Genomic DNA, 12,970 nt, shown 5'->3' with positions numbered 1-12,970 from the left:
TGACTGCATCTGCACTGTTGGAACTCAACCAAGAATTAGGAGAAGTGCAAGTTGCAGTGCTCCAAAATCGTGCGACTGTAGACTATCTACTGTTAAAAGAACATATGGGATGTGAACCATTCCCAGGAATGTGTTGTTTTAATTTGTCTGATTTTTCTCAAACTATTCAAATTCAGTTAGACAATATCCATCATATCACTGATAAGTTTTCACAAATGCCTAGGGTACCTAACTGGTTTTCTTGGTTTCACAGGATATGGCTGTTAATTGTAGGTCTGCTTTTGTTATGTAGCTGTATTCCTATTATGTTAATGTGTATATGCAATTTAATTAGTAGTTTAAAACCTATATATGCTTACATTACTCTACAAGAAGATATATCAAAGAAATAATCAATCTTCCCATGTTTTCTTCCGTCTGCTAATTCTATAGCTTTTCTTCTTCCTTCCTAATTACAACCCTTTAGTAGAATTCATGCCTCATATGGAAAATTACCGAGTATCATAATTCTTCCAAGTGGTAGATACCTCAAGAGAAATGCTGGGCATAGAAGCCACAGGGCATAAATATGCAAAGAAGTAAAAAGCTAACCTTTTCAAACAATATTGCTTCTCTCTCACTTACCAACTTTACAGTTCCCCGTATGGCCCCAGAAGATGACTGGTTATCCAGAGATGGGTAAGATTCCTCAAGGGAGGAACAGCCTAAGACAGGCACAGTCACAGGGGGGCCATCAGGAGAGAAATTGGGGATCAACAGAGGGGAGGCTTAGAACCTCACGCCCCTGTTTTGAGAGAAATCTTCTGCATTCATGGATGTTTTGTTGTCCTTGTCTAGCTTGAATTTAAACTTAGTCTATAGGCACAGACCTGATCATCTACATTTGCCCTCTTACAGCACTAAATTATGTTTTCTACCTTTATCTTGCATCTACCTACCACTTCAGCATTTTATTTAAAAAATAACAATAATAAAATAAGGGAGAAATGTGGGATTCACATATAAATCAAGTATAAAAATCAAACGAATAATCATATCTGACTTGATTTTTTATAGTTCATGATGTGTGATCAAAACGGAAAATTTCTGTGATATGACTGCCCTTGCACTGTTCACCATGTAAGAACTTATTCACTGTGTAAGAGCTTGTTCACCATGTAAGAAGTTGTTCGTCATGCTTGAGAAGATTGGAGACTGTTGAGAAATAGGCTTGGGGTTGATTAATGACTGTGCATTGAGTCCCCTATACAGAATTTTTTTGCTGTTAATAACTATTTGATCTATAAATATGAGAGATGCCCGCTCACAAAAAAAATCTAGAATGCTTTATGTTATTTTTTTGCCTCTCTGCCCTGGGTTGCACCTCCCACACCATGCAGAATTGCCCTGGCAATAGCAGATACTTTATCTTGTTCCAGTGTAGAGACGAGGCCGAGACAATCTCTGAGCTGTCAAAGCATGCACGACCTCAGGCTGGAAAATTCCACCCGAGCAAAGCGGGCAAACAGGAAAACCACAGAAGCTAAGATGGAACCCAGGTCAGGAAAGCCCCTTCACCCCAGCCAATGAAGTACTGCCACCCCTGTTTAAAGTAGGTCACCCAGAAATGAGCAAGAACCACCTGCACGAGGGCTGCTAACCGCTTTATGTAACCCAACCCTATATAAGGATGCTAAAAACAAGGGTTTGGGTCCTGGTCAAGGCTCCACTGCACCGGACATGACTGGGACCCTAGCTCGAGCTAGCAATAAAATTCCTCTCTGCCTTTGCACTGCTGGCTGTGGACTTGTCTATTCACCCCTGGGACCCAAAACACAAGGCAGAACACCAGTTTGTATTAATCGCGTTATATATTCACTGTCTTCGGGTGGTTTGACATCTTGGGGGTCTTTCAGACCTAGAGGGTGATTGCCCTTCCCAGGGGTACCTAATTCCAAGGGTGGGTGGACAACTTGCCTGGAGCCTGCCTTTTATGTGAAGACTGCCCAATCTAGCGCTGTATCCCCACCCCTCTTCTTATCTATCTCTCACACCCCAAACTGATTATTTCCCCTGCCCTAACCCAGCCCAGGGTCAGGTACTAGACAACTAGTGACAGCCTCTATGCCCCAAAGCCTTCTGTGATTATTCAAACTGGCACCCCTAAGATGTTATTCAGCTCTGCCTGGCCTTTCCTGCAGAAACCCTAAATAAAGGCTTGGCCTAGGCCAAGTCCTCAACTTACAGAATTTCTAGAAGGAACATATGGCAAATATCATACTTAATTCTGAGAAAATGGAAGCTTTTCTACAAAGATCAGGAACAAGGCAAGGATGTTCCCTCTCACCGTTTCTATTCATCATTGTTCTAGAAGTCCTAGCAAATGCACTAGAACAAGAAAAGGAAATGTGTTGAGATTGAAAAAAGGCTGAATACAATTTTTCTAACGTTTGTCTATGTAGAGAATACCCCCAAAAATTGATTTTAAAAACTTCTGAAACTAATAAGAAATCAGAGGAAGATCACAGGCTATAAGGGGAATGTACAAATATCAGTTGCTTTCCTATACTATTGGAATTTTTTTACATCTCATATTTTATTTTTTTTTATTATTTTAAATATATGGAGTAAACTCAATTTTCCCAGAGATGTAATTCAAAAATAAATAGTTATAAATTTACAACAAATAAGAAATTAGAAAAACTATTAGAAGCAAGTGATAGATCGGATACTCCAGACTCTTCAAAGAGTGGTTTATCCCTCTGTTTCCTTAATGTCATCTGCCTTCACAGGATGAGTAAAATGGAGAGCAAGGTCACAGAGTAGTAGCTGGGAGAGCTCTTTCATCTTCAGCTCCAAATTAGGGCTTCCATCTTTAGCTTATGGTCTGCAACATTATTCTTAAACATCTTTAAGTCAGTTTCTTGCCTCTGCCTTTTCCTGAGTCGGGTAATTTATCCTAATTCACTCACTCACTCCTGAGCCACTGCCCACTGGCACCGGAGCTCTACCACTGGATGAGGCAAATTGGCAGAGAACAATTGGATTTTTAAAAAATTTTGTTATCATTAATCTGCAATTACATGAAGAACATTATGTTTATTAGGGTCCCCTGTTCACCAAGTCCCCCCCACAAACCCCATTACAGTCACTGTCCATCAGCGTAGTAACATGTGAACAATTGGATTTTGAAGTTAAAAATATAATGCGTTCACAATAGTACTACAAAAATAGGTATAAATCTAACAAAATATGTACAAGATCTATATGAGGAAAACCACACAACTGCTGAAAACAGTCAATAAAGATCCAAAATAAGTGGAGATATTCTATGTTGACAGGAAGGTTCAATATTGTTAAGATATCAGTTGTCTCCAATTTGATCCGTGGATGACTATTTTTTGTATACTGGCAAATTGATTTTGAAGTTTATATGGCAGAAAAGCCAGCACAATACTGTAGAAGAAAAACAGGATTGGCACCAACTGACTTTAACACTAACTATAAAGTTATAGTAATCAAGACAGAGGGTGTGTTGGCCAAGAGAACAGACATATGGATGAGTGGAATAGGATAGAAAGCCCAGAAACAGACTTGTACAAGTACAATCAACTGATCTTTAAAAATGGAGCAAAGGCAGTTCAATGCAGAATGGATAGCTTTTTCAATAGTTGGTGCTGGAATGATTGAACATCCCCATGCAAAGAAATGAATCTAGACATAGACTACAATTTTCACAAGAAATAACTCAAAATATATCATAGACCTAAATGTAAAATACAAAAAACTTCCAGAATATAATGGGAGAAAATCTAGGAAACCTTGGGTTTGGTGAGGTTTCTGATATGGAACAAAAGCAAGATCCAAGAGAAAAGTTAATAAGGTGAACTTCATTAAAATTAAAAAACTGCAGTTGAGAAGAAGCCACTGTTAAGGGGATGGGTGTCAAGCCACACGCTGAAAGAACAGATTCTCAAAACAAATATCTAGCAAAGGACCTGTACCCAAAATATAGGAAGAATTCTTAAAGCTGAGTGTTAACAAAGCAAACCACCTGATCAAAAAATATGGAAGAGATCTAAACAGACATCTCACCCAGGAAGATATACTGATAGCAAATTGAATGTGTGAAAAGATCAACATCATTGTCATTAGGGATTTGCAAATTAGGGGATATTTTGTTGGGATCATATAGATGAATGATTATTATATCTTCTTGGAGAATTGGCCCTTTTATCACTGCATAATGTCTATCTTTATCCCTGATTATTTTCCTTGTTCAGAAGTTTGCTTTCTGAAAGTAAAATCAAATTCTTGGCCTGTTCAGTCAAGAATCTCTGCCATAACCAAGTCTTGTTTTAATGCTTGCTTGGTCATTTCAGATTGTTTCTCTTACAGCGTGTCTTGTAATTTTTAGTTGAAAGCTGGACATGATATTGTTGGTAACAGGATTTGAGTTAAATAGGCCTTTAGTGTTAGATTTTATGTTTTATGAATAGCGGTTTGACTCTTGTTTGCTGAGCTATAGGTGTCAAGCTTCAGTGTCCTTTAGGGTCCTTTGTATTTTTTGCTCCTGTTGGGTTTGGGTTTCCCTAGAACTCATTTCTTAGTGGGATCTGTGTTTTAGGGCTCACTTAGTTGCAATCCACTGTTATTAAACTGGAGCCCTCTTAATATGGTGGCTTGAGCAAAGCAGAGACTTGGGTGAGCCTTTATTTTGTCAAGGGATGAAGCTGGGTGTTTTCGAGGTTTGACAAACCTAGCAGCTGGCACACAATAAAGAGGGACATGTGTGGGCCTTCCTAATTTGGTTGCCCATTGTGGACCAGGCAGGGTGAGTGGGTTAAATAACATGGTCCTAGTCTAATGGCAAGAAAGAACTTCAGAAAAATTCCACTGAGACACTTAAAAAAATACCTGATCACTACACCTCAAAACTCTCAATTTAATCAACAGGGAACTGGCAACCTGCACAGAGAATAAGAACCTTAGCAGATTGATGACTAAATATAATGTGATATCCTGAATCTGCTCCTAGAACAGAAAAATAATATCAAGGAAAAACTAAGGAGAGTTGAGTAAAATATAGACACAGAAGTGTATTAATTCTGGTTCATTGAGTATGACAAAATTTCCAAACTAATGTAAGATGTTCACAGTAGGAGAAACTGGGCACAGACATATGAGGACTCCCTGTATGGTCTTTGAAATTTTTTCCTAAACCAAAGATCATGAGAAAATAGCAAGTTTTATGAAAATCATTATGATAGGCTGAGACTGAATATAGCATCCATTTATGGACTTATTAAACCTATTAAAATGTTTTTGATTTGGCTCACAAACCAAGATGCAAAAACATACTCTATTCAGAGGACATAGCTACAATCAGAAGAGTCAGTAGGGAAAAAGTGTGTGTGTGGAAATGTACATATTAAATCAGGAAACTATAAATGAAAAGAGAGCTGGGGTAGTGTTTCTGATATCAGACAAACTAGAAGTGAAGCCTAAAGCATTAAATGTGATAATGAAGGGCACCTTTTTTATATTAAGGTATCATTGTTATACAATCTTATGAAGGTTTCACATGAGCAACATTGTGGTTACTACATTCACCCATATTATCAATTCCCCCCTACACCCCATTGCAGTCACTGGCCATCAGTGTAGTAAGATGCTATAGAGGCACTACTTGTCTTCTCTATGCTATACTGCCAATGAAGAGCACTTAAAAAATATTTTCTTTTTCCTGGTTTCCTTTATTTTTTGAAGGACAATTCTTGATGTTAAAACCTGCAATTCACAATGAAGATTTAACACTTCTGAACAAGGTGTATCGCATGACTATATATGAAAGACAACACTCTAATAATTAAAAAATACACATTTGTCTTAAGTGATATGATAACAGTCACAAAGATCATCAGTAAAGCATAACAAACATATAGAGAAATATTACTAAAATGCTCTCAGATGACAATGCAAAATAAAGCATTTTAAAAATAGAAACAAAAATAAAGAGAAGGCCCTCCCACCTGGAAAGGTACAAAACTTTCCTTAAACTTAACTTTGGGTACAAGGGGAAATATACACTGAAACGATAAGACTGTTGCTCTACTACCAGGGAAAAGAGATGTGGGCCAAGGGAGAGGATACTAGGATATTACTAAGCACAGGTAAAAAGTCTGAACTGTCTACTAATTAAAAGCTAAACTCATACAAAACCATAGAATGGGAGTTAACCAGGGGCTGGGAAGCAGGGGAATTAAGGAGATGTAGTTTAAAGATACAAACTTTAGACTAGAAAATCAATACATTGTGGAGATCGAATGTCCAGCATAGTCAAAATACTGTACTATATACTTCAAAATTGATAACAGACAAGACTACAAAAAAGTGATAATTGTGTGACTTGAGGTGTTAGCTAATGCTACAGTGATATTGCATTATGTAAATATATCCAGATAACACACTGTACACCTTAAACTTAAAGTTATATTGTCAATTATATATCAATTTCTATAAAAAAAGTACTTGTATTCTGGAACGTGCTCAGGCCCAGATGTATATCTGTCCTTCCCATTTTACAATGTAATGCTGCTATTCTTATTCAGTATTATGACTCAGTGACTTAGATAACACCCAGTGATGATGGGCATTAAAGGTCGCTCTTATATGGTATCTTGTGGTAAAATAGTAAGTCACTACTGGAGTTCAGTGGAAAGCCAAGGTTCTTTTTCAAATGAGAAACATTTTCGGGAGGAGGGTACGACCACCCTGAAATTTAGGGTTCTGTATTTTGATTCTCATATTTGGGTTTCCATAAGCTCCATACAGGCTACTCCAGTACATCAGATCTGTGTAATAAGACTCAAATAGAAGGACAGTTACGCTGCAGCCTGGATATGATGCAGAACTTATTCTTTTCTGGTTCCATGCAAAACTGGCCCTCTTATGTGTCACCCAGAAAATGAGTGACTGGCAGGCTCAAATGTGCTTGTGGTCTCCATAATGTAAACACTCCCACTGACTTAGATAGCTACCTGTTGGAGGGCAGTATAAAGTGCAGCAAATTGTCTCCATAGTGCAGGTGGTATTTCATCCTATGTTAGGACAACTGAAACCCTAGAAAACCCACTCACATACATGGGCCATGACATTCATGGCATTTATACTGCACAATTCTATATCCATGTGTCTGCACTCTGTTTTGACATAGATAAGAACTTATGACCTAGCCCTTAGACTAGATACTAAAGTAAATTGTTGTGGACATTCTCAAGATGGCAGTGTGAGTAAGGTGGCAGAAATCTCCTCCCAAAATGATATGTATTTTGAAAATATAGCAAATACAACTATTCGTAAAAGAGTGACCAGAAGATACAGTACACCAGCCAGGCTACATCTACATCTCATGGAAAAGAGTAAATACAAAGCCATGACGTGGCAGGACCCGAGCACTCCCCTCACCCCAGCTCACCAGCGGGAGGGAAAGAATCAGAGTGGGGAGGGAGTGGAAGCACAGGACTACTAAATAACCAGCCCTGGTGATCTGCACCCAGAGCACAGACACACACTGCATGGTGTACTGGATATTAGAGGAACAGAAAAGCAAAATCCAAGACTCAGACTGCGAACAGATTCCCACAGCCAACTGCCCTGGGACAAAAGGAAAGCAGGAACTATAAAAGAAATGGACAAGGGTTTAGCAGATGGACAGAATCGTCTTGGCACCCTCAGCCCAGCAGGCTGGGAACTTCAAGGAACTTCAGGCTCCCTAACCCCCTGGGTGGCAACACAGCTCCAAAGCCAATCACGGCGATAAGCAGCATGCCATTGATTCCCCTTTCTCCCAGATAAATTGTCTTTGTTCTAAAGTCATCCAAAATCTGTCCTGTATCCAAGTCTTGCTTTGCTGACTTGTCTCTTCAGAATGTGTTCTCTTGCCTTTTAGTATGCCTTCCAATTTTTGGTTGAAAACCAGATGTATCAGGTAATAGGATTTGAGGAAAGTAGGTCTTCAGGGTGAGAGTTTATGTGTTCTTGAATAGGCATTAGATTAGGCTTAATATTTGCTTTAGCTGTATGTGTTAGGGACTTCAGTATCCTCCACTGTCCCTGCATTTTTCTCCTCAGTGTGTTTGGGTATCCCCAGAGCCCAGTCTTGAGTCTGTGTCTTGCAGTTCTCTGTTTTAATGTGCTGTTTATTACCCTATGACCCTGCTGATATGGCAAGGTATTTTGGGGAGGGAAAATGTTCTGATTAAGCCTGTTATGCTTTGGTAGGATACAGTCCTGGACTATGAAAATTCAAAAAAGGTTCTCAGTGCTTTATTCCTTCCCTTTTGTCAAAGAAGAAAGTTTAAGAGGGCCGCAGTTGTGTAATTGCTCTTTCTCCAACCAGATAAGACTGATGAATTAGCTTTCCTTGAGGGACTGCCCAAGTTACAGACGACAGAGTTCACTGTTGTAAGTATATCAAGATGTTCCCTTGAGTTTCCTGCATGAAGCACGAGACAGTTTCCCCCCCACCCCACCAATCTTCACAAAAGAACCTGGTTTGGCTCCTGCAGGAAGAATTCATGGGTTGTGTGTGTGTGTGTGTGTGAAGGTGCCCACCGTCAAAGTCAAACAGTCCCAAAGGGGAGGCGTGGAGCTGAACAAACACACAAATCACTCTGAGAGGACGCCCAGTCGAGCTGGAATCGTGCCGTATAGCTTTTATTCTCCTCCTTATATACACACTCAGGGAGGGAAAGTTAACTAGGGGTCAAGAAGCACATGCCAGAGTATTCACGTACTCTTTTGCAAAACAAGCATACCCTGTCCTCAGGATGCATCCTATCTCAGCACATTCAACTCAACATTCGGGACTTGGTATTTTTCTTAGTGAACTTCCTTATCTCTTCTAACTGACTGTTCTTTACCCCAGTCTCTCAGCTGTCCTCTCTCAGTTTCCTTTAGGTTTCAACCGTCCTCAACAGTGTGTGTGTGTGTGTGTGTGTGGGGTGTCCTAAGACTGGGTTCCCCAGGCCTTTTAAGTCTCAAGCTAGACTAACTGTGTCCCCAGCAATTCATCTCTTACAGTTTATCTTATAAGTCACGGGCTCAAGTTATGTCTTCTTCATTCATCAAACACACTTTTTAGGAGAGTAGGGCAAGTGTGTGTGTGGTCAGGTAGCTAGAGAAAAGGGGAGAGAGTGGGTTGGGTCTTCAGTGTGTCAAGGGGTTCAGGCTGAGGGTCTTCAAGGTTTGACCCCCCCCTATCTGCTGGCACAAAAATAAAGAGGCACATGTGAAGCTTAATTGGGTTGCCCATCATGGGCCAGGGAGGGTGAGTGGGTATCTAAAGTGAACTAACAATCAGACATCAAAAACAAGGTCTCATCAAAATCTATTGTCTTTGTTATTGGTGGCATCTTGCCGGTGTTGTCTACCCACACACAAGCAGTTGCTTGAAGGAAATAGAACTCTCCCTGGTTGGTCAGTAAATTGTCTGAATCCAATAGTCATCAGCTACCGTGGCTGCCAGGGAGTTTTTCTTCTAGGGAAACATCTTAAAATGTTACCTGTCTGTTGCATGTGTTTAGTGTTTTGGGCATTTGTTGACTGGGATCAATGCTGTGAGTTTGTTGAGAGACATTAGGTGTGCCTGGGGCAGTGCCAGGACTCCCACAAGTACATGAATGGAGCTGGTAGGAAAAAGCAGGCATTTGTGTTGAGATGGTCCTGGTTGTTGTGAAAGAGGGTGCGTGCCTGAAATACTGACATCCAGGAGACAGAGGATGTTAGGGGAAAGTCCAGGAGTGGGATATGAGTTTGGCAAGATCATTGTCAATGGCCAAAAGATCCGTCAAAATGTGCAGATGAGTTATACTCTTGACCAGGCCATCCTGTAGTGCAAGATTGCCTGGAATTTGAGCTGATGCTTAGTCTTTTATTAGGGATGGCCTATGTGATGTAAGGACAGAAAGCATCTCTGCAGTGAGCTCCGTCAGTGTGGAGGTGGTACAGGGTCCATAAGGTATATGAATTCTGGTCATTCATGTGATCCCAAGGGACTCTCAAGATAGCCAAAGAGCCTAGAAAAGGGGGACCACCAGAATGACTGCATCGTTTGGGGACTGGGCAATGCTCTTCCTCCTGTAGGATATGCCAGACGGCCCGTTTTTGGCATAATCCCATAGGTACCAGTATTTTTTCAATGAGGCCTCTGTGGCAAAGTGAGCCTGACTCAGGTCCCAAGGAGAACCGAGAGGCTGGCTGCTTTGGATCATCAGCTCAGGGCCTGTGGGAGCCTCCATTTCTAGAAAGACTGCTGTCTATTGGCCGCAGTGGCTGTTCTATTTGTGTCTGGCACCAGGCTGAAGTGACATGCTCCAGAAAGCCACGGCAGTCATGGGTGTTTGGTCTCTGGAAGGCTTGAAAGAAGGCTGCTAATGCCTCTGTGGTGTGTGAGGGTGGAGAGGGAGACACTAGTAGGGTGTTATTTGGTCAGATTCTAGAGCTGTATGTTTTCCTATTCAAAGTGCTTCAGTCTGTAAGTATTTTATGGCTAAGCCGGCAGGGCTGATAATTATGTGGCAGCTGGGAGAGCTGTGGCTGAAGGGCACGAGTCCCTGGACATGACTTCTGCCATCGCTCCCTCTGCCCTCTCACTTCACAGGCTCTGATATTGCCACAGAAGTTTTCCAGAGTAAGTCAGGTGTATATGTCTAGATACTTGCCAGTAAGCAGGTACAAAGCAGGCTTGAGATGAGAAACTCTGAATTAGAAATTACCTCCAGGTGGCGACAGGAAGCTATAATGCTGATGCCTGTGAATCTGGATGTCCCCAGTGGGACAACTGTGGGATACACCTTTTTGTTCCACAGTCACAGTATTTCCAAGGATCTGACTCAGGAGCCTGATCTAAACTCAGATTCTGAGAGGCCTCTCCTGTTATGAGATGAAAGCAGGTGCAGCCCTGGAGGGGGTTTTCTAAATCAAGACGGGATTGCTAAAAAGGCCTGGTGGGGATTGAGCCAGACCCCCACCCCAGTCCTCCAGTTCCTCCTAAGAAGTATCCCAAGGTTGTAGAAAGGAGGGTTGTCCATGTGAACATCAGGGTTGACAAGTTTAACGTTCTTTAAGCATATGAAAGCTTTTGAGTATGTACACATACTGTTTTAAGTGTAACTGTGTTTTCACAAATGTATAGTAACACTACCATCAAGACAGAAAATGCTCCATCACCCCCAAAGAACATTCTTGTGATACGAATTTGTACTAAACCCTTCCACCACTGACAGATCATTAGCATTTTCTAGAATATAATGTAAATAGAATGTACTTCTATATGAGTTGTGAAATTCAATGGAAAATGTTTAAAAGTGCCTTCCTTGCAATGTTCTACTGAGTTTAAAATTTTGGCATTGCTCAGTTCAGTTCGTGACACCACTCAGGCCTTCAAATCTGAGATTCCACTACTATGAGCTCTGTGAGTTTGGGTAAGACCCTGCTCTCTGCACTTTCTCATTTGGAAGATGGAAGGACTGACTGGTGGGGGCACCATTAGAGACTAATAATCATGAAATAACATCATCTCTACTGTGCTAGGAAAATACTGTTAGTTCTAAAAACTAGACAAAGATTGGCTTTCTTCTGCTTTATTGTAAAACTCAAAGCTGTTACTTTTCTATCCTCCCAATCCATATGTGCTGGAAATCTAAGCATATTTAAATGGGACCTGTGAACAGTAAAGTGGGCTTTGGGGCTTCCAAATACTATTACATAAAGTCATTAAAAATTTCCCCTATGTCCTTTCACATTGTTAGGGTATTACTCACAATGACATTTTCTGCAGCTCACCTCAGTCGTTCCCTAGATAACTGCTTTCTAAACATCCATATCTATTTTTGTTTTTTCCACTAGGAAATGACACTCAACTTGGGTAAATACCACTCTACTCCCAGAATAAACTCAGGAAGGGCGACAGGAGTGCAGATGAACATAACCTTTTCTCAGACTGGGAAGACCTCCAGAGTTTAATGGGATATATATTGTGTCCCTACAGAAGCAAAATATGTGCCAAATACTATAAAACTCGAAATAGTTAAAGGTAAATTAAAGCCCTCTCAAATGATGTTAAACATACAAAGATACCAAAAAATATGTGTCTGAAATTAATGGAAAGTCTCAAGTTTTAGATACCCATGGTCCAAACTCATGATCACATATTATATACAGAAAATTGCAAAAATAGAGATGAACCATGGCTGTATCTTTATGGGGAGTATTTACTGTTAATCACAGGAATGCAGGACTTTTACATTGCTGCCGCCCTCGATCAACTTCCACACCCAAACAGTCCCTGGAATAGTGCTGTAGATGTATTACACGGTGGAAATGGAAGTGGTCAATAACGACATAATCACTGACCGAGGTTCCTCCCCACACAGAAAAGATATACACACCCAATCTCTCTCGTGTCTCATTACTTAATTTCCTTCAAAACCCTTATTTCCATTTTAGAAACCACTTAACATTTGTTACCATCTCTTTCCCCACAAGGTGAGTACCAGGACTTCAAGAACTTGTCTCATCCTCTGTATTGAAGTCCTGCAGTGCCTTGTGTGCTAAACTGCATTTTGAACCTAGTGTCTAGCAGATGAAGGACACTGAAAAATTAGCATTAAGGATATAATCTGAGTAAGAAAGCTTGATAGGAAGAGTGATCCTAACTTTCTCCTGCTAGGTTTTGATCTCACAGTTCACCTAAACTTACAGGCCATCGCTTGCCTCATAGAGGAGATATTAAAGGTAATATGGAGTTTACTAAGAAATGAATTTATGTGTTTTCACTGAGGTATTTTATGGTAAACAGCATCCATATGATACACTGTAGAAAACAGATTGGGGTTTAGATAATGAGTAGGAAAGACAGAAGTTCCAGGGAACTGGGTGCTGCCCTGCACCCACTGCCAGGCCAGGTCTTAGCATGTTGAAGAGAGAA

The 12,970-nt window shown here is 40.6% G+C and overlaps 1 protein-coding gene across 1 annotated transcript in view; it reads left to right on the top strand.

The window, feature by feature from the left end:
- Nucleotides 1-12,970, top strand: part of LOC118916210 (zinc finger protein 709-like) — a 381,657-nt gene that overhangs the window by 27,781 nt on the left and 340,906 nt on the right. The window lies entirely within an intron of this gene.

Source organism: Manis pentadactyla, chromosome 12 (assembly GCF_030020395.1).
Source record: "Manis pentadactyla isolate mManPen7 chromosome 12, mManPen7.hap1, whole genome shotgun sequence".
In the NCBI taxonomy this organism is placed as follows: domain Eukaryota; kingdom Metazoa; phylum Chordata; class Mammalia; order Pholidota; family Manidae; genus Manis; species Manis pentadactyla.
The sequence above is the reverse complement of the archived record's forward strand: the minus strand, read 5'-3'. Positions and strand labels throughout refer to the sequence as shown.